This window comes from Heterodontus francisci, chromosome 34, assembly GCF_036365525.1.
Source record: "Heterodontus francisci isolate sHetFra1 chromosome 34, sHetFra1.hap1, whole genome shotgun sequence".
In the NCBI taxonomy this organism is placed as follows: domain Eukaryota; kingdom Metazoa; phylum Chordata; class Chondrichthyes; order Heterodontiformes; family Heterodontidae; genus Heterodontus; species Heterodontus francisci.
In genome coordinates this window covers 2,017,149-2,038,869 of record NC_090404.1, presented here as the reverse complement: position 1 = coordinate 2,038,869, position 21,721 = coordinate 2,017,149, and the positions used below count along the sequence as shown (strand labels likewise).

The following is a 21,721-nucleotide window of genomic DNA, read 5'->3' as shown; positions in this document are numbered from 1 at the left end:
CGGGGCATACAAGTTGATCAACCGGAGCGGAGTGTTGTTGTACATCACGTCTGCTACGAGGAGGTGACCGCCCACCACCTCCTTAACTTCGGAGATGGTGAAGTTACCTCCCCGCAGCAGAATACCCAGGCCGGAGGAACGGCAATCATTACCCCCCGACCAGATCGATGGTCCGTGGGACCACCATCGTGACCACTGCCTGTAGGTGCTAAGGTGTGGTATTCCACACTCCTGCAGAAACAGTAGGTCACCTTTGACCTTGGCGAGGTAATCCAAGGTTGAAACACATCGTGTAGTGGATTTAATGCTACGCACATTAATGGAAGCAATTCTTACACCCATTTTTTTAAAATTAGTTGTTGCTTCCCATACCATTTGTCCTTGCTAGTCCCAGTCCTTTGGGATGTTCCTGCATACCCATCGTGTGCGCGAGCAGTTTCACATTGGTTGGGCTCAGAAACCCCTCCTGGTTTTTCATGCAGGGGTTTTTCCGCTGGGGTGACATCGTGGGGGGGTCTTGTAGGCAGCAAAGGTTGGGTTATCCTCTGCTGCTTCCATCTGTTCCTCCTCGAAAACATCACTGCTCCCGGCCTCCAGGAGCTGAGGTGCGCCAGACATGTCTTTGCTCTCGGTGTCCCGGAGCTGAGAAGCGTTGGCCACGTCGTTACATGTGGCGCTTTGGGTTTGGGGCACGACGGGCCCATCACAGCTTCCAGTGCCCGGGGGCTGGGATGCTTTATCTTCCATCTCCTTGGAGCTCTGCCACCTCTTTTGAAGGGGCTGTCGTTCCAGCATTCCCCCGTCCAGTGAAGAGGAGTTGTTGCAGTCTGATTCAGAAGGTAGCCTCCTCTTGCCACTGGTTTGGCTGGTGGCCTGTTCCTCTTTTGGATGTTTTTTCTTTGTGGTTTTCCTCTGGACCACTTGCCACTGACCTGTTTGTCCATCTGCTGCCTCATCCTCCATTGATTCTGTCTGTGGAGGAGGGGTTTCCGGGCTCTGGGTAGGTGCTGGGTCGCTGGTTTCAGCTGCCTCCCCTTCCTTCTCCTTCTCAGGTTGATGTTCCTCACTGCGGTGAAGGTTGCTGGTCTCCTTTCGAACACCGGACGCCTTCGTCGTATCTTCTCCCAGCTTTTCCTTGGACCTTGCCGCCTGAGCATAACTGAGGCAGCGTTTGGGGCAGGTTTTGTAGAGATGGCCTGCCGCACCGCACAAGTTACAACACTTAGCCTGCTTACACTCCTTGGTCTGATGGCCTTCCTCCTTGCAGTTCTTGCAAACAACCGTGCTGCAGTTGGCCGCCACGTGACCAGATTTGCCACAGGTGCGGCAAACTCTGGGCTGCCCAGCGTAGACCAAGAAGCCTCGACTTCCCCCGATAGCAAAGCTGGAGGGAGAGTGGATGATGGCTCCACTGGGATCGACCTTCAAGGTCACCTTGACCTGCCGCTTGCTGGTCCAAATCCCAAAGGGGTCCTTGACATCAGTGCTGCTGCCGGCCACCTCGACGTACCTGGTGAGAAAGGTGAGTACATCCACCACAGGAACATGGGGGTTGTAGAGGTGAATCGTCACCACCCGGTCCCATTGTGACGGAAGCGTGAAGAGCGGCTCCGCTGTGAGGATCGACAGTGGCGCCCGGTCCCCTTTCTCCTTGAACGCCTTCAGGAACTTGATGCATTCCGCCACGTTCTGGAACGTCACGTCGAAGTGTCCACTGCTGGGGAAATCCTGCAGGCAGAAGATGTCTGTAGCTTGAAATCCACAGCAATCAAAGAGAATTTTCTTGATGAAGAAGGTGCGATCAACCGATGCATCTCCTTCCTTGTCCTTCATGACCACCTGAACGGTGTTGCGCACTCCCTGGCCCGAAGCTCGAAGATTGGTTATAGCCATTTTACTCAAAGCTTCCCCAGGATCAAAAGGCAATGATCATGGTCTCTTCTCAATCAAATAAGCACTGATAAGAACAGATACTACACTTGATCTTAGCCAAAAGGCCGAGAAGCAGAGTAAAGCTCCCTCTGCACTGTCCCATCAAACACTGCAGGATAGTGACAGTACAGGCAAGAGAGACAGTAAATCAGTAAATCTCAATCTACCCTGTCCTGTCAAACACTCCCAGGACAAGAACAACATAGGTGAGATTAGGAGGAAAGTTCCCTCTACACTGTCCCCATCAAACACTCCCAAGACAGGTACAGCATGGGGTGAGACACAGAGTCAAGCTCCTTTTACATTGTCCCAAATAAAAATGGGTTACAGGAAATAAAAAAAGGGGAAAAAAAGAAAAAAATGGGGTTAGATACACAGTAAATCTCCCTCGACACTGTCCCCATCAAAAAAAAAATGGGGTTAGATACAGAGTAAAGCTCCCTCCACACAGTCCCCATCAAACACTCCCAGGACAGGTACAGCACTGGGATTGGCTGGTCAATTTGGAGCACTTCCTGCCAGCAATCAGGGGGAGCAGCTGCACCTGTGTTGCAGCAATTGCAGAGTGGAGAGTGGAGACTGCAGCAACTGGGGAGAGGAGAGTGGAGACTGGAAACTGCAGCAACTGGAGAGAGAGACTGGAGAAAGGTGAATACAGAGTGGAGACTGCACCAACTGGGGAGAGGGACTGGAGAAAGGTGAATACAGAGTGGAGGGAAACCATCAAGGAAGGCTGCAATTTTTCTGGAGAGGTGGGTGTCAGGGCACCTGAAAGACTATTAAGTTTAAACTGTTTGGGGGAGGGAGAAGAGGCCTGAAGACTCAGGGGTGGGGCAGCCAAATCCAGTAGGGGCCCCTGTGTTTGTATTGGTGTTTGCACACAGGGAGCTCCCTCCCCACCCCAACTGCCTGCTCGGGACAGCTGGAGTTGCCCGGGTGAAGACTGTCTTGTTAAAATCAGAAGAGGAGAGTACCGGGCGGCTCCAGCCGTCCCGGGCGAAGAAGCCTCCCCCAACTGGAAGACAACAAACAAGTTTGGACTAATTGTGATAAAGGTGCTCCAACTGGCAGTTGGAACAAACATCCTTTTCAGCCTTTCTCTCCCTTCCTCCACTCAGTCGCCTCAGTCACCTATCCTCCCCTTTTCCTTTACCATCCTACGCCATCCTCCTCTACTCCCACTCCAACTTGTTTAAAGTTTGCTTTTTTTTAAAATTGTGTAAATTTGTTTTGTTTCTTGGGAGTGGACGTAGCTCTTGGAGCCCATGGCAAGCCCCTCTTCGCCGGTGGCGGGGCCTTCCCGTTCATATGCTGCTGCGGCTGCTGCAGCTGCACCTGTTGCCCCGTCACCGTTTGCTTTATTAACAACGAAGCATGGGGTCAAGAGCTACGTCCACCCGAACATGACTATAGAGGCATGCGTGAAAGCAATGGCCGGGGTTGTCGGCCCTTCGGCCATTGTTGCAGCCTCTAAAATGTACGGGAAGGCAGTGTTTTTCCTGAAGACCGAGCAGGCGGTGTCCCTGGCTCTGAGCAAGGGGCTCACCGTGGGCGGGACCTTTCTGCCAGTGGACCCCCTGGAGGCCACTGCGCAAAGGCTCCTTTTATCCAATGTCCCGCCCTTCATCCCTGGTGAGCTCCTCCTTCCCCACCTGCACCATCTGGGGGAGGTAAAGACGGGGCTCACCCCAGTCCCGCTCGGTCTTCGGGAGAACAGCCTCCGACACGTGTACTCCTTCCGCCGCCAGTTATTCATGCAGCTGGCGCGGGAGGAGGTGACAGAGGGCCACTTCAATGCAGAATTCCAGGGGACGGCCTACCGCGTCTTCTGGACCTTGGACGGGGTGCGGTGCCATGTCTGTAAGGGGGTGGGGCATGTTCGTAAGAACTGCCCCAACCTCCCGGCTGCCAACTCCAACTCCAACTCAGCGGCCCAGGGTGGCGACGCTGCACCTCCTCCCACCACCACTACACCACCACCAGATACCATTCAGTCGGTACCGGAGGCTGTGGTTTTCACGGCCTCCGGCAGGGAGGGGGGTGACCGTCCAAGTGGAAGGAAGGCGCGGAGGAGAAATAAACATCGAGAGGCGCGTCCCCTGGATATCGTGACACTACCCGAGCCTGAGCTCAGCCCAAGGCCCAATCTCGGGAAGTCAACTTGCCCCAGGGCTGGGCTCAGGCCCAGGATGAATTAAAAAAAGGAGAGTGTGGAGGTGGAGGCCTCTGATGATATGGAGGTCTCTGAGCCTCCGCACACAACTGGGAAAAAGAGAAGGCACCCCTCCACAGAGGTAACAAGGGGCCCTGAGGCGCAGGGCCCATCTGTTGGAGGGGAGCTGTCTCCTGTTTCAGGTCCCCAGGTTTCCCCTACCGCCACCACCAAGGCTGCAAAGTCAGGGCAGGTGCTCCCTATTCCTCAGGACAGAGGGGAGGGGATGGCCCCGGTACATGAGGCCCCTCCTGAAGGAGTAAGTGGGGCCCTGCTTGTGGTGGGGGAGCCTGGGGAAGCCGCCCATTCTGCCACTGCTACTGGGTCGGGTGTCCTGAATGAAGGGGAGGGCGAGGCCCCAGAGGGTCGGGCCTCCCAGCCGGAGTCCACCACCAACCAGGAGACCCCCGACCCAGTTATAACTGAGAATGCTGCCCCATCTGCTGGGCCTGTGGGTGCTGGCGGAGCAGGAGATGGCCTCCTCTCGCCACCTCCAGTCTCGGCTCTGGCTGGTTTCCCGGAGTCCGGAACTTCTGTCTCCCCTGGACCACTCATTGGCCTGGGGACGGAGGTGGAGGGGGGTCCTGTTTCACAATAGAACCCAGAGAGGACTCCTCCGCCATCGATCCTGGGGGTGGGATCGTGACGGAGGCGGGACCAGCTGGCGCGGCCGGGACGTCCGCCACACAGTGTGTGGTAGATGTGTCGTCCGCTGGCGGTGACGACCCGGAGGAGGATGGGGATTCGGTGCGGGGCACGGAGGATGATCTTGATTCCATCGCCAGTGAGGTGGTGGAGTCCCTCGTGCCTCCCACCGAATCTCCTCTCATCCCCACGGCGGAACTCCGGGATTTCCTCGCGGCTTGCAGAGGTTGCCGCAATAAAGTTCAGCTGGCCCTCGACCGTTGGTCGAATCTGGCGCTGATCATCCAGTCTGTCCGTGCCGCCCTTAAGATAGTGGGCAAGCGCGCGGACGTGAAACTGGTTGAGAGGCGCCGTTTTAATGTGTTCCTCAATGGGTTGCTGGGGGAGTGGAGGGCCAGGTGCACTTCCACTCCCTCCTCACAGTGAGGTGTTGGTGACGGGTTTTAAGTACCTTTGACATGAAGATAACCATAGCCAGCCTCAACATCAACGGCAGCAGAGGGGCTCACCGCAGATTTCATAATCTCTCAGTCCTTAGGGAAGGGAGATACGCGGTGAGCTTTCTGCAGGAAACCCACACCGTTCCGGGAGACGAAGCCACCTGGCTCCTGGAGTGGCAGGGTGGGGTCTACATGAGTCACCTCACCCCTATTTCTAGTGGGGTGGCTATCTTGTTGGCCCCGACTTTTCAGCCGGAGATCTTGGGGGTTAAGGAGCTAGTGCCGGGCCGCTTGCTCCACCTCGCCATTCGCCTGGGTAGCGTGCCGCTCCACTTTGTGAATGTGTACGCGCCCAGGCCCGGCGCTTTGCAAGCGCGCTTCTTTGAAGAAGTGTCCGCTCTCTTGAGCTCCATCGATAGCGGCGAGTGCATCATCCTCGGGGGGGATTTTAACTGCACCCTCGAGGTGGGGGATTGCTCCGGTCCCCAGCGCGGCCAAGCGTCGGTGGAGAAGTTGAGGGGACTGATCAGCTCCCTTAACTTGGTGGACGTCTGGCGGAATCTCCATCCTGACTCCAGCGCCTTCACGTGGAGGTCTGGAGGAGGGGGGTCGCGAATCGACCGCCTCTACATTTCACAGGCGTACGTCTCCCGCGTTTCGGCGGCCTCCATGCGGCTGGTGCCGTGCTCGGACCACCGCCTGGTGTGGGCGGAGTTCACTCCGCTCCGCACGCGGGCGGGGTCCGCGTACTGGCACTTTAACAACCGGCTGCTGGAGGACGTGCGATTTCGGGACTCGTTCTGTCGATTCTGGGCCGACTGGAGAAGGAAGCAGGGGGGCTTCCCCTCCTTGAGGCTATGGTGGGATGTGGGCAAGACTCACATCCGCGTCTTCTGTCAGGAGTACGCGAGGGGGTCGACCAAGAGGCGGGAAGCCGAGATCGGGCGCCTTGAGAGGGAGTTGCTCGACTTGGAGTCCCGCCTCGGTCATGCCGTCGTGGACCCGGCCCTGTGGCAGGCGTACAAAGAGAAGAAGGGCGCGCTGAGGAACCTGCAGCTCATAGGGTCCCGAGGCGCGTACGTGAGGTCGCGGATCCAGATCCTGGAAGATTTGGACCGCGCCTCACCCTTCTTCTACTCGCTGGAAAAATGGCGGGGGGTCCGTAAGCAGCTCGTCGAGCTGCTGGCCGACGACGGATCCTCCATCACGGATCCGGAGGGAATGGGCCTCCTGGTCCGGACTTATTACAGTGCGTTGTTCTCTCCGGATCCGTCCAGCGAGGATGCGCGCAGAGTTTTGTGGGAGGACCTGCCGCAGGTCAGCCCGGAGGGCGCCGAAGGATTGGAGGCTCCGTTCACGTTGGCGGAGCTGACTGGCGCCCTCCACCAGCTCTCGAGGGGCAAATCCCCAGGGCTGGATGGGTTGACCGTGGAGTTCCTCAGGGCGTTCTGGGACGTCCTGGGGGACGATTACGCGCGGGTCCTGGGGGAAAGCCTGGCGATCGGGGAGATGCCCCTCTCGTGGCGCAGGGCGGTCATTGTCCTGCTGCCGAAGAGGGGCGATCTCCGCCTGCTTAAAAACTGGCGTCCGGTCTCCCTCCTCAGCACGGATTATAAGATCTTTGCCCGGGCTATGTCTACCCGCCTGGGCTCCGTGCTGGCCCACATGATCCACCCCGACCAGTCCTACACGGTCCCGGGCCGGTCCATCCAGGACAACATCCACCTGGTCCGGGACCTGATCCATCTTTCCCAGAGGACTGGTCAGTCGGTCGCCTTTCTCTCCCTCGATCAGGAGAAGGCGTTCGACAGGGTGGATCACGATTACCTTTTCGGGACTCTGCGCACTTTCGGACTCGGGCCGCATTTCGTGGCCCGGGTCCGACTTTTATACGCCGCCGCAGAGTGGCTAGTCAAAGTTAACGGGTCCTTGAAGGCGCCCCTTCGATTTGGGAGAGGAGTGCGTCAGGGGTGCCCCATGTCCGGCCAATTGTATACCATCTGCGTGGAGCCCTTCCTGTGCCTGCTTCGCAGGAGGTTGACGGGATTGGCTCTGCGCGAGCCGGCCATGCGGGTCGTCCTCTCGGCTTACACCGACGACGTGCTCCTCGCAATCACAGTTCCCGTTGACTTGCGGAGGATGCGCGACTGCCAGCAGACCTTTTCTGCCGCGTCCTCCGCGAGGATCAATTGGGAGAAATGTTCCGGACTCCTGGTTGGTCAGTGGCGGGTGGACTCCCTGCCGGAGGAGATGACACCTTTTGCGTGGAGCACCACGCACCTCCTCTATCTGGGAGTCCACCTTAGCCCCGCTGAGGAAGCCTGGCCGGCAAACTGGCAGGAGTTGGAGGCGAAAGTCACCGCTCGGCTGGGGCGCTGGACAGGACTGCTCCGAGTGCTTTCCTACAGGGGCCGAGCGTTGGTCATAAACCAACTGGTGGCCTCCATGCTGTGGTACCGGTTGGTCACTTTGGCCCCACCCCCTGTATTTGCCACCAAGATCCAGAAGAAACTCGTCGATTTCTTCTGGGGCAAGAGGAAACACTGGGTCTCTGCCACGGTCCTGAGTCTCCCGATCGAGGAGGGCGGTCAGTCGCTGGTGTGCGTCCGCACCCAGGCTGCGACTCTCCGCCTTCGGACCCTGCAGAGATACCTGTACGTCGAGCGTCCTCCCAGATGGTGTGCGCTGGCGACGTATTTTTTCCGCCAGTGTCACTGCCTTCAAGAGGACACGCAGCTCCCGGTGGAGTCTGTTAGCCGCGCCTCTCTGAGGGAGTTGCCTGTCTTTTACCGGGATCTTTTCCGAGTCTGGAACATGGTCGCCTCCAGTCAGGGCGCTCCCCCGCCGGCGGAGGAGAGCGCCTCGGCTGTCCGGGCGGCCGACTCCGGGGACGGTCCGGCGGGCGGAGGAGTAGCCGAAACCCCCGGGACGCCCCTCACTGCGGGTGGCGAGGGGGCTCGGGAGTGCGGAGCGATCCCGGCCGAGCTGACCCCCACTCGGCCGGAACTGCTCATCGGACCCAGGCCCCGAAACCCTCCTCGGGAGCCGGTCCCGCACAACCCGAGCCGCCTCTCGGAAATGCCCTCCGTGCCATTCCAATCGGCGCGGAGGGGTTTCCTGTACGGGCTGCTCCTGCACACTCTCCACTTCCTCGCCCTCATCAGCCGGCCGGACACGCCCTGGCGGTCCGCGTTGCCATCTGGCGGCGAGGGGAAACCCCGATGGAGGTCTCTCTACGCGGGAGTCTTCCCCCTTTACATCGGGGACCTGGGGTGGAGGGTGCTGCACAGTGCAGTCCCGTGCAATAGGCTTTTAAGTAGGTTCACGGACTCCCAGACCAGCTGTACTTTCTGCGGCCTGGACGAGTCCGTGTTCCACATTTATACGGAGTGTGCGAGGTTGCAGCCCCTATTTGAGTATCTGAAGGGGCTGCTCCTCAAATTCTGGCTGCACTTCAGTCCCACGCTCCTGATCTTTGGGCACCCGGTGCGGAGGGGCTTGGGCCGGGAGGAGGATCTCCTCGTCGGTCTGGTCCTGGGCCTGGCCAAGGTGGCAATTCACAGGTCCAGGTTGCGGGCCGTCGGGGGGTCCGTCCTCCCCGATTGCCTGCCCTCTTCCGCGGTTACGTTCGCGCCCGGGTGTCCCTGGAAAAGGAGCATGCGGTGTCCGCCGGTACGCTTGAGGCCTTCCGCGACCGGTGGGCACCGCAGGGACTGGAGTGCATCGTCGACGCCGAGAATGGCATTTTAATTTGAGTTTTTTTGTTTATTTATCTGGTTTTAATAAAGTTATTTTAAAAATATAAAAAAAAAAATGGGGTTAGATACAGAGTAAAGCTCCCTCTACGCTGTCCCCAGCAAACACTCCCAGGACAGGTACAGCAGAGAGGAAGGTTTTAGTAGCTGATACATTGAGGAAGAGGTGGAGAAATGCAGTGTTACTGAGAAGGAAGTAAGCAGTCTTTGTGATGGAGAGGATATGGGATTGGAAGTTCAACTCAGAATCAAACAGGATGCCAATGATCAGGAAGAGGCGAGTTCAGTCAGGGAGGGAGGTGGAACAAGTGGCTGGAGAACAGAATTTGTGGTGGAAGCTGAAGACAATGGCATTGATCTTCCCAATTCAAATGGGAGCAGGGAATGAGGTACTTCAGTTATGTGGAGAGACTAGAGAAGCTGGGATTGTTGTCTTTAGAGCAGAGAAAGTTGAGAGTCTTCAATATTATGAAGGTTCTTGATAGAGTAAATCGAGAGAAACCGACTCCATTGGCAGGAGGGTTGATAAACAGAGAACACAGATTGGGGGTAATTTTCAATAAAACCAGAGGGAAGATGAGGTGAATTTCTTTAACACAGCAAGTTGTTATGATCTTGAACACACTGCCTGAAAGGGTGGTAGAAGCAGATTCAACTGTAACTTTCACAAGTGAATTATATAAATATTTGAAGAAAAAAACACTGTAGGGCTTTAGAGAAAGAGCAGGGGAATGGGAATAATTGGGTAGCTCTATCTCACACACACAATGGGCCGAATGGCCTCCTTCTGTGCTGTGTGACTGCGTTTAATTGGAGGAAATTGTCGCTCATTGAGGATTGGATTTCTGACAAGCAGTTAAACAACACAAAGGCAGTGGATGGGTGAGAGAGGTGCTGATGAGGTAGAGCTGGGTATTGTGAACATACATGTGGAACATCGCGTCATGTCTTTGGATGATGTCACCGAGGGGCAGCATGTAGATGATAAATAGGAGGGAAGCCAAGGATAGATCCTTGGTTAACTCCAGAGGTAATGGTGTGGGGACAGGAAGAGAAACCATTGCAGGTGATTGTTTGGCTACAACTGGATAGGTAAGAGTGGGACCAGATGAGGGCAGTCCCACTCTGCTGGACAAATGAGGAGAAGAATTGGAGCAGGATGGTGTGGTCAACAGTGTCAAAGGCTGCAGACATGTTGAGAAGGATGAGGAGGGATCGTGCACCATGGTGACAGAGACAGAGGATGTCATTTACATCAATCACAAAGCTGATTGAAATAAATATTCCATAAGGGGAGTTACTGTGTTCAGTTCTGGGCACCGCACCTCAGGAAGGATGTATTGGCCTTGGAGATGAGGCAGTGCAGATTCACCTGACTCCATAGACTAGACTTGTATTCTCTCGAATATAGAAGTTTAAAGGGTGATCTAATTGAGGTGGTTAAGATGATTAAAGGATTTGATAGGGTAGATAGAGAGAAACTATTTCCTCTGGTGGGGGGAGTCCAGAACAAGGGGCATAACATTAAAATTAGAGCAAGGCCATTCAGGGGTGCTGTCAGGAAGCACCTCTTCACACAAAGGGGAGTGGAAATGGGGAACTCTCTCCCCTGAAAAGCTGTTGAGGCTGGGAGAGTCAATTGAAAATTTCAATATTGAGATTGACAGAATTTTGTTAGTTTACGCGTATTAAAGGATATGGAACCAAGGTGGGTAAATGGAGTTCAGATACAAAGCTGCCATAATCTAATTAAATGGTGGACAGGATCGAGGGGCTGAATGGTCGACTCCTGTTCCGACATTCCTATGTATAGGACAAATTTGAACACAATCTCTCAATGTGCAGCTGTTGATTTACCAGAAAGCGGTTTGATATTTTCATTCTTCGTTGACAGATGTGCGAAACTTGGCAACAACCTCAGGTCTATTTCCTTCTACTTAAGCTTCCTGTAGGAGTTCACAGCACCGTTTAAACTGAACAGGGGACCTCCCAGAGGGAACCATGTTACTAAAAAGAATAAGCACAGTGTTTTACATATGGAAATATGGTTCTGATTTAGTGAACGACCCCAAAGAACAGTTTCACTTGCTCAGAGCCGATGACATTTCTAATTTTTGCCAGTTCTGATGAAAGGTCACTGACATGAAATGTTAACTCTGCTTCTCTCTCCACAGATGCTGCCAGACCTGCTGAATATTTCCAGCACTTTCTTTTTTATTCCATGTACAATCCACACTGTCCTGGGACTACCCACCCATTTAATCTCCTTCCACAGTCCATGCACAATCTACACTGTCCTGGGACTACCCACCTGTTTAATCTCCTTCCACAGTCCATGTACAATCCACTCTGTCCTGGGACTACCCACCCATTTAATCACCTTCCACAGTCCATGTACAATCTACACTGTCCTGGGACTACCCACCCATTTAATCACCTTCCACAGTCCATGTACAATCTACACTGTCCTGGGACTACCCACCCATTTAATCACCTTCCACAGTCCATGTACAATCTACACTGTCCTGGGACTACCCACCCATTTAATCACCTTCCACAGTCCATGTACAATCTACACTGTCCTGGGACTACCCACCCATTTAATCACCTTCCACAGTCCATGTACAATCTACACTGTCCTGGGACTACCCACCCGTTTATCCCCTTTCACATACTATGTACACTCTCCCCGTCATCAACTGTACCCATTGTATTTAATCGTCTGAGGAAAATCTCTGTCGAAAAGCTCCCCGACTGCCAAATACAATTAAAGAAATCTCCTGAATAATCATCAATCCTCACATCTCCATCAAGCATGTGTCTGGATCATTCCCCCCTGACAGGATCCATTCTGTCCCTTGCAGTACTGATTGTCTCTATCAGAACCTGCCCCTGAACTACTGGAATAATAATATTCACCCAGCTCCTTCCTTCAGTTCTGTGCTTACATTCCAGTTGAATAATTTGTTTATAACTGGATTGTGGATGGTTGTTTATATCCTAAAGCTGTGGATCAGTTGAAAGCAAGTTGTATTCCACAAATCCGAGCATTTAAAACCCCACCTCTCAACATGATTTTTATCAATTTAAACTGAATTTCGAATTCTCAGACTGGTGGGATTTATGAATTTACTGGATTAATCCAGGCTTCTGGATTCCGGGTCCGGTAACACAACCACTGCAGCACTGCACCCCATTGTGAGGAACACTGTCCATTACATCAACCCTTGTCAAACATACTGGGGAAAAGATCCCACTCTCCTTAAATCCCATCAGTAATGGGTTAGTCGAACTTGGGGCAGCCTCAGTGAGCCCTGGGCCAGGCTTCACAACACAGCCTAAACGGAAACAGGATGGAAAACACAGGAGGTGGGACATTCCAGGCTGGGTATCACAGGCAGCTTAGAAACTCCAGCCCAGTCAGGGAAACATTTAGAGTGCGGTTTCTATCAATCATTGCTGCTGGAGTGAGTTTAGTTTAGTTCTGGGTGACTGTGTGTTGCTGCTTGTTGCTGATAAGGACTCTGTCTAAACAGGCGTTTCCGCTGTTGATCTTGAGGACAGCAGTGACCGGTTCTGTGAGCAACCCACTGACCTGTGTCTGGGTGGGTGATCGGTAAAAGGTACCTCTTCCTCCTGGTTCTGAACCCCGGCACAATTCTGCAAATCAGTAACAGCTACTGGAAATTCAACAGTGAAATTGTAATGGGGAATGTTCCACATAATAATGAACCTATTTGGAGACTCGCACATCTTATATAAATAAATACATAATGAGAGAATGAGCGAAAGAGAGAGAGAAACATAGATGTAGATAGACAGAATATTACCTTAGACAGTGTTACTGGTATGTGTGTGTGTGATACACGGGCTGATAAGTGGCAAGTAACATTCACGCCACCCAAGTGCCAGGCAATGACCATCTCCAATGAGAGAATCTAACCATCTCCCCTTGACATTCAGGGAATTCTGCTGTGAGTAACTCACCTCCTGACTCCCCAAAGCCAGTCCACCAATTGCAAGGCACAAGTCAGGAGTGTGATGAAATAGTTACCTGGATGGGTGCAACTCCAACAACACTCAAGGATCTCGACACCATCCAGGACAAAGCAGCCCACTTGATAGGCACCCCATTCATCACATTAAACGTTCACTCCCTCCACCACTGACGCACAGTGGCAGTAGTCTGTATACCATCTATAAGATCCACTGCAGCAACTCACCAAGGCTCCTTCGACAACACCTTCCAAACCCGCCACCTCTACTACCTAGAAGGACAAGGGCAGCAGACGCATGGGAACACCACCACCTGCAAGTTTCTTTCCAAATCATCCACCATCCTGACTTGGAACCATATCGCTGTTCCTTCACTGTCACTTAGTGAAAAACCTGTAACTCCCTTCCTAACAGCACTGTGGATGCACGTACACCAGATGGACTGCAGCAGTTCAAGGAAGCAGTTCACCACCACCTTATCAAGGGCAATTAGGGATGGGCAGTAAATGTTGGCCTTGACAGCAATGCTCACAAGCCATGAAAGAATATTTAAAAAAACACCCGGTGCTTTTACTGCTGCAGGTATAGTACGAATACTTTAGACAGTGTTCCTGGTGTGGGTGTGTTATTCAGATATCTGATGGTGTCACTGAAGCAGGTCATCACACATTATAATGGTAAATGTCCTCCTGTCAATGGGAACAGTCGATTGATGCTCACCTTTACTTGTTATTTTATCATCATGTACACCTATCACATATCCTTTGTTACAGTCCGGGTCTGCCATAGATCCCTTCCCAGGTTCAATATCAGTAATCACATTGAGCCATCTGACCATCTTGTTATGAAGGTAGTTGGCTCTCACTGTCGAGTATCTACATTAGAGCATTAAAACATCAGAAATAGGAGCAGGAGGAGGCCATTTGACCGTTCAAGCCTGCTCCACCATTCAATATGATCATGACTGACCTTTTACCTTTCTGCACTTTTCCAATATCCCTTAATCCGCTTCGTACTGTCATGCAGACCCCCACCTGCCAAGAATGAGGCATATTAATTTTCTCACATGAACATTGATTTTAAACTGTTGCGGGAGTGAAGAAAGGACTTGTTAAAAAATCACCAGACACTTGGCTGAAAGGACATTTGCGCACGAACAGACAGTGCTTGTGGAGACAAAGGGCTATTGCCTGGTCCACTTAATCTACAATGGATTTTGATCACCAGACATTGAAGGTGTAAGGGACAGCATTCCAGAGACTGCTAAGGTGATACAATCTACAGAAGCCAGGACTGGTTAAACCAGCTGGTTACATGACTAACTGGCAGGTCCAGGGTTTTTTTTTGAACTAGCCACAGAGAATTTGAAGTCAGAAAGATTGTTTGCTCCTGGAGTGAGCAGACCTCTCCTGTCTGCTCCCATCTCTTTCTCACAAGCCTCTGGACCCACTAAGGACACATGAACTTCAAGAGAGAAAGGTCAAGGTTTAAGAAGAATACTGGGCCCCAATGAAAAGCAAGACCTACCTGCAATCAAGGACTTTACAGCGAGCTCGAAGAACAGTAACCAAAACCATCTTCAGCTATTTCCTCAAGCTTTTCCACTTTATTTCTTCTGCTCTTTTCTGTCTCTATCTGTATGTGTGTATCGCATATATATTGCTAGATTGGGCACATCACATATCCTTAGGTGTTAACCGAATTAGAGTTTAAGTTTAATAAAGTACATCCTTCCTTAGGTAAGGAGACCAAAACTGTACACGGTACTTCAGGTGTGGTCTCACCAAGACCCTATACAACTGTAGTAAGACTTCTTCACTCTTATACTCCAATCCCTTTGTAATTAAGGCAAACCTACTATCTGCTTTCCCAATTGATTGCTGCACCTGCATGTTAACTTTCTGTGATTCATGTACAATAACACCCAGGTCCCTCTAAATACCAACTTTTTTTTATTTCCAAAATATACTTTATTCATAAAAATCTGTAAAAATTACATTGCCAAACAGTTTCCAAACAGCACCAAAAAATACAAACATTGCAAAAGAGATCAGTTTCTTTCAATAATGTCATGAGTTTCTTCCCAACCCTTCCGTTTCACAATTGTCATGTCAATTACAGTTTTACATTTACAGCAATTGAGAATATTAACGATACAGTTCGAGGGGTTTCCCATGAATCCAGCCCCTCAGTCCAGCTTGGTGGGGGAACCTTACACTGTGGTCTTTCCCCATTGAGCCTTTGCTGCGGCTGCCCCAAGCTTTAGTGCGTCCCTCAGCACGTAGTCCTGGACCTTGGAATGTGCCAGTCTGCAACATTCGGTGGTGGACAACTCTTTGCGCTGGAAGACCAGCAAGTTTCGGGCAGACCAAAGGGCGTCTTTCACCGAATTGGTCCCTCTAAATACCAACATTTCCCAGTTTTTCACCAATTACTTGGTATTCTGCTTTTCTATTTTTCCTTCTGAAGTGGATAACTTCACACTTCCCCACATTTTACTCCATCTTCCCCAATCACTTATTCTGTCCATGTCCCTTTGCACCCTCTTTCTATTCTCCACTATATTCACTGGTTTCCCCTGATCTAACCTGCGAGTTACACCCTCAAAAACTCTAGCGGAATTGTAAAACACAATTTCCCATTTATAAATCCGCGTTGACTCTGCCAAATCAAATATTATGATTTTCTAAGTGCTCTGTTATCACGTTCCTGATAATAGATTCTAGCATTTTCCCTAATACTGATGTCAGGCAATTTGGTCGACAGCTCCCGGTTTTCTCTCTCCCTTGTTTCTTGAATAGTGAGGTTATATTTTACTGCCTTCCAATCCATGGGAACCGTTCTAGAATCGAGGAAATTCTGGAACATTAAAACCAATACATCCACCATCTCTACAGCTACCTCTTTTAAAACCCGAGGATGCAGGTCATCAGATCCAGGGATTTGTCGATTTTTAAGTCCCGTTAATTTCTCCTGTACTAATTTTTTACTGATACTAATATCCCTAAATTCCTCATTCTCATTAGACCCTTCGTTCCCACTACTTCCAGAATTTGTTTTGTGTCTTCGACCATGAAGGCAGAGACAAAGTATTTGTTTAATGTCTGCTTTTTCCTTATTCCCTGTTATAATTTCTCCTGTCTCTGCCTCTAAGACACTTATGTTCATTCTCGTTAATCTTTTCCTTTTTACATACCTACAGAAACTTTTATAATCTGTTTTGTGTCTTTTACTAGTTGAGTCTCATATTCTATTTTCTCTTTCTTTATTATTTTCTTGGTCATCATTTCCTGAATTCTAAAATCCACCCAATCCTCAGGCTTACTATTCTTTTCTAATCAAATACCGTCTTTAATTTCTCTTGTCTACCATGGTATGCCCACTTTTCCCTTTTTTTAGTCTTTACTGGAATGTATATTTGTTGCATATTATGAATTAACTCTTTAAATGTTTGCCATTGCTTATCTACCATCATATCTTTTAATCTATTTTCCCAATCTATCTGAGCCAACTCACCCCCATACCTACATAGTTTGCTTTGTTCAGATTTAAGATCTACTCATACCATAGGAAGACCTGAGGTTGTAACAGTGATATCCCCTTGTGAACCACACCCGACACTCATGACCTTCGTGCCTGTATCACCTCAGCCTTGGCTCAATGGTATCACTCTTGACTCTGACTCAGATGGTTGAAGTCCCACTCCACAGAATTGAGCCCATAATCTCGGCTAAAACTCTCAGTGCAGTCCTGAGGAAGCATTGCACCATCGTAAGTGCTGTCTCTGGGATCAGATGTTAAAGTGAGCCCCTGTCTGTCCAGTCAGGTGGATGTAAAAGAGCTGGGGCGTTCTCCCAGTGTCCTGGGCCAACATTTATCCCTCAAACAACATCATTAAAACTAGATTATCTGGTCAGAAGTTTCCCGATCAAATCTGGAGTCAGACAGGGCTGTCCTCTCTCCCCGGTCTTGTTTGTTTGCTGTATTGAACCCTTTGCTGAGTCTATTAGGAAGGATGTGAGCATAAGAGGGGTGACAATCCCAGGCAGCGGAGGCACTCAGGTCAAAACCTCCCTGTACATGGATGACGTCGCCGTCTTCTGCTCGGATCCGCTGTCTGTGCGCAGACTGATGAGCATCTGCGACCAGTTCGAACTGGCCTCGGGAGCCAAAGTTGACCACGGCAAGAGCGAGGCCATGTTCTTTGGGTACTGGGCTGACCGATCCTTTGTCCCCTTCACCGTCAGGTCAGATTACCTGAAGGTGCTGGGGATCTGGTTCGGAAGGGCCGGGGCATGCACCAAAACCTGGAGGAGCGAGTAGACAAGGTACGACAAAAGTTGGGCATGTGGGGGCAGCGATCTCTCTCCATTGGGGTAAGAACCTGGTCATCAGGTGCAAGACGCTCACGTTGTTGCTCGACGTGGTGCAGGTCTGGCCCATACCCCACTCCTGCACTGTGGCAGTCACCCGAGCCATTTTCCGCTTCATCTGGGGATCTAAAATGGACCGGGTCCGGAGGGACACGATGTTCAAATCTCTGGACAAGGACAGGAAAAATGTACCCAACGTGTCCCTCATCCTGATGACCACCTTCGTGTGCGGCTGCATCAAGCTGTGTGTAGACCTCCAGTACGCAAACTCCAAGTGTCACTACGTGCTGAGGTTCTATCTGTCCCCGGTGTTGCGAAGGATAGGCCTGGTCACATTGCCGCGGAACGCTCCATGCAGTTGGGCCGTGCCGTACCACCTATCCTTCGTGCAGCAGTTTCTGCGGGAAAACACTTTTGACCACCGGTCCATCAGGCAGTGGTCTGCACGGAATATCCTCAAGGCCCTACGGGAAAAGGAGACGGTGGATCCTGTCGGATGGTTCCCCGAGCAGACCGTCACAGTCATTTGGCGGAATGCCTCATCACCAGAACTTTCAAACAAGCACCAAGACGTAGCTTGGCTGGTGGTGAGAAGGGCCCTCCCCGTCAGATCCTTCATGCACACCCGAAGTCTCGCCCTCTCCGCACAATGCCCCCGCGGTGGCTGTGGTGGGGAAGAGACGGTTGCCCACCTCCTCCTGGAATGTGTCTTTGCAAAGCAGGTGTGGAAAGAGATGCAGTGGTTTTTGTCGAGGTTCATCCCAAGCAGCTCTGTAACACAGGAGTCTGTGCTCTACGGGCTGTTCCCAGGGACGCACACCGAGACAAACATCAACTGCTGCTGGAGGACTATCAATTCGGTGAAAGATGCCCTTTGGTCTGCCCGAAACTTGCTAGTCTTCCAGCGCAAAGAGTTGTCCACCACTGAATGTTGCAGACTGGCACATTCCAAGGTCCAGGACTACGTGCTGAGGGACACACTAAAGCTTGGGGCAGCCGCAGCAAAGGCTCAATGGGGAAAGACCACAGTGTAAGGTCCCGCCACCAAGCTGAACGGAGGGGCTGGATCCATGGGAAACCCCTTGAACTGTATCGTTAATATTCTCAATTGCTGTAAATGTAAAACTGTAATTGGCAGGAAAATTGTGAAATGGAAGGGTTGTGAAGAAACTCACGATAGTATCGAAGGAAACTGATCTCCCTTGCAACGTTTGTATTTTTTGGTGCTGTTTGAAACTGTTTGGCAATGTAATTTTTACAGATTTTTATGAATGAAGTATATTTTGGAAATAAAAAAAAAATCTCATTGCTGTTTGCAGAACTTTGCTGTGTGCAATTTGACACCTGCCTTTCCCACACTGCAACAGTGATTACACTTCAAAAAGTACTTTTTAAAAATTCATTTCATCGGATGTGGGCATCACTGGTTAGGCCAGCATTTATTCCCCATCCCTAACTGCCCATGAGAAGGTGGTGCTGAGCTGCCTTCTTGAACCACTGCAGTCCATGTAGGGTGGGTACACCCACAGTGCTATTAGAATTAGAATTAGAATTAGAACATTACAGCGCAGTACAGGCTCTTCGGCCCTCGATGTTGCGCCAACCTGTGAAACCATCTGACCTACACTATTCCATTTTCATCCGTGTGTCTATCCAATGTCCACTTAAATGCCCTTAAAGTTGGCGAATCTACTACTGCTGCAGGCAGGGCGTTCCACGCCCTTACTACTCTCTGAGTAAAGAAACTACCTCTCACATCTGTCCTATATCTATCACCCCTCAACTTAAAGCTATGTCCCCTCGTGTTTGCCATCACCATCCGAGGAAATAGACGCTCACTATCCACCCTGTCTAACCCTCTGATTATCTTATATGTCTCTATTAAGTCACCTCTCCTCCTCCTTCTCTCCAACGAAAACAACCTCAAGTCCCTCAGCCTTTCCTCGTAAGACCTTCCCTCCATACCAGGCAACATCCTAGTAAATCTCCTCTGCACCCTTTCCATAGCTTCCACATCCTTCCTATAATGCGGTGACCAGAACTGCACGCAATACTCCAGGTGCGGTCTCACCAGAGTTTTGTACAGCTGCAGCATGACCTCGTGGCTCCGAAACTCGACCCCCCTACTAATAAAAGCTAACACACCATATGCCTTCTTAACAGCCCTATTAACCTGGTTAGCAACCTTCAGGGATTTATGCACCTGGACACCAAGATCTCTCTGTTCATCTACACTACCAAGGATCTTCCCATTAGCCCAGTACTCTGCATTCCTGTTACTCCTTCCAAAGTGAATCACCTCACACTTTTCCACATTAAACTCCATTTGCCATCTCTCAGCCCAGCTCTGCAGCCTATCTATGTCTCTCTGTACCCGACAACATCCTTCGGCACTATCCACAACTCCACCGACCTTCGTGTCATCTGCAAATTTACTAACCCACCCTTCTACACCCTCTTCCAGGTCATTTATAAAAATGACAAACAGCAGTGGCCCCAAAACAGATCCTTGCGGTACACCACTAGTAACTAAACTCCAGGATGAACATTTGCCATCAACCACCACCCTCTGTCTTCTTTCAGCTAGCCAATTTCTGATCCAAAGCTCTAAATCACCTTCAACCCCATACTTCTGTATTTTCTGCAATAGCCTACCGTGGGGAACCTTATCAAACGCCTTACTGAAATCCATATACACCACATCCACTGCTTTACCCTCATCCACCTGTTTGGTCACCTTCTCGAAAAACTCAATAAGGTTTGTGAGGCACGACCTACCCGTCACAAAACCGTGCTGACTATCTCTAATGTACTTATACTTTTCAAGATGATTATAAATCCTGTCTCTTATAACCTTTTCCAACATTTTACCCACAACCGAAGTAAGGCTCACAGGTCTATAATTACCAGGGCTGTCTCTACTCCCCTTCTTGAACAAGGGGACAACATTTGCAATCCTCCAGTCTTCCGGCACTATTCCTGTCGACAATGACGACATAAAGAGCAAGGACAAAGGCTCTGCAATCTCCTCCCTAACTTCCCAGAGAATCCTAGGATAAATCCCATCTGGCCCAGGGGACTTATCTATTTTCACACTTTCCAAAATTGCTAACACCTCCTCCTTGTGAACCTCAATCCCATCTAGCCTCGTAGCCTGAATCTCAGTATTCTCAACAACATTTTCTTTCTCTACTGTAAATACTGACGCAAAATATTCATTTAACACTTCCCCTATCTCCTCTGATTCCACACACAACTTCCCACTACTATCCTTGATTGGCCCTAATCTAACTCTAGTCATTCTTTTATTCCTGATATACCTATAGAAAGCCTTAGGGTTTTCCCTGATCCGATCCACCAATGACTTCTCGTGTCCTCTCCTTGCTCTTCTTAGCTCTCCCTTTAGATCCTTCCTGGCTAGCTTGTAGCTCTCAAGCGCCCTAACTGAGCCTTCACGTCTCATCCTAACATAAGCCTTCTTCTTCCTCTTGACAAGCGCTTCAACTTCTTTAGTAAACCACGGCTCCCTCGCACGACAACTTCCTCCCTGCCTCACAGGTACATACTTATCAAGGACACGCAGTAGCTGCTCCTTGAATAATCTCCACATTTCGATTGTTCCCATCCCCTGCAGTTTCCTTCCCCATCCTACGCATCCTAAATCTTGCCTAATCGCATCATAATTTCCTTTCCCCCAGTTATAACTCTTGCCCTGCGGTATATACCTGTCCCTGCCCATCGCTAAGGTAAACCTAACCGAATTGTGATCACTATCACCAAAGTGCTCACCTACATCTAAATCTAACACCTGGCCGGGTTCATTTCCCAGTACCAAATCCAATGTGGCATCGCCCCTGGTTGGCCTGTCTACATACTGTGTCAGAAAACCCTCCTGCACACACTGGACAAAAACTGACCCATCTAAAGTACTCGAACTATAGTATTTCAGTCGATATTTGGAAAGTTAAAGTCCCCCATAACAACTACCCTGTTACTCTCACTTGCTGTTAGGAAGGGAGCTCCAGGATTTTGATGCAACGACAGTGAAGGAACGGCGATATAGTTCCAAGTCAGGATGGTGTGTGACATAGAGGGGAACTTGTAGGTGATAATGTTCCCACTTCATTGGCTGTGAAGAGGTTTGGGATGTCCTGAGGTTGTGAAAGCCACTCTGTGAATGCAGGTTACCATGAAGGGAGGTGAAATAAAAACAGAAATTTCTGGAAAAACTCAGAAGGTGAACTTTGATTTGTGAGTTAGAATCATAGAACCATGCAGCACAGAAGGAGGCCATTCAGCCTGTCGTGTCTGTGCTGGATCTTAGTCCCACATCCCTGTTGTTTTTCTGTAATCCTGTAAGTTCCTCCT

The 21,721-nt window shown here is 50.7% G+C and overlaps 1 pseudogene; it reads right to left on the bottom strand.

Moving 5' to 3' along the window:
- Positions 1–1,900: 1,900 nt before the first annotated feature.
- Positions 1,901–2,009, bottom strand: LOC137349451 (U2 spliceosomal RNA; annotated as a pseudogene).
- Positions 2,010–21,721: the final 19,712 nt, after the last annotated feature.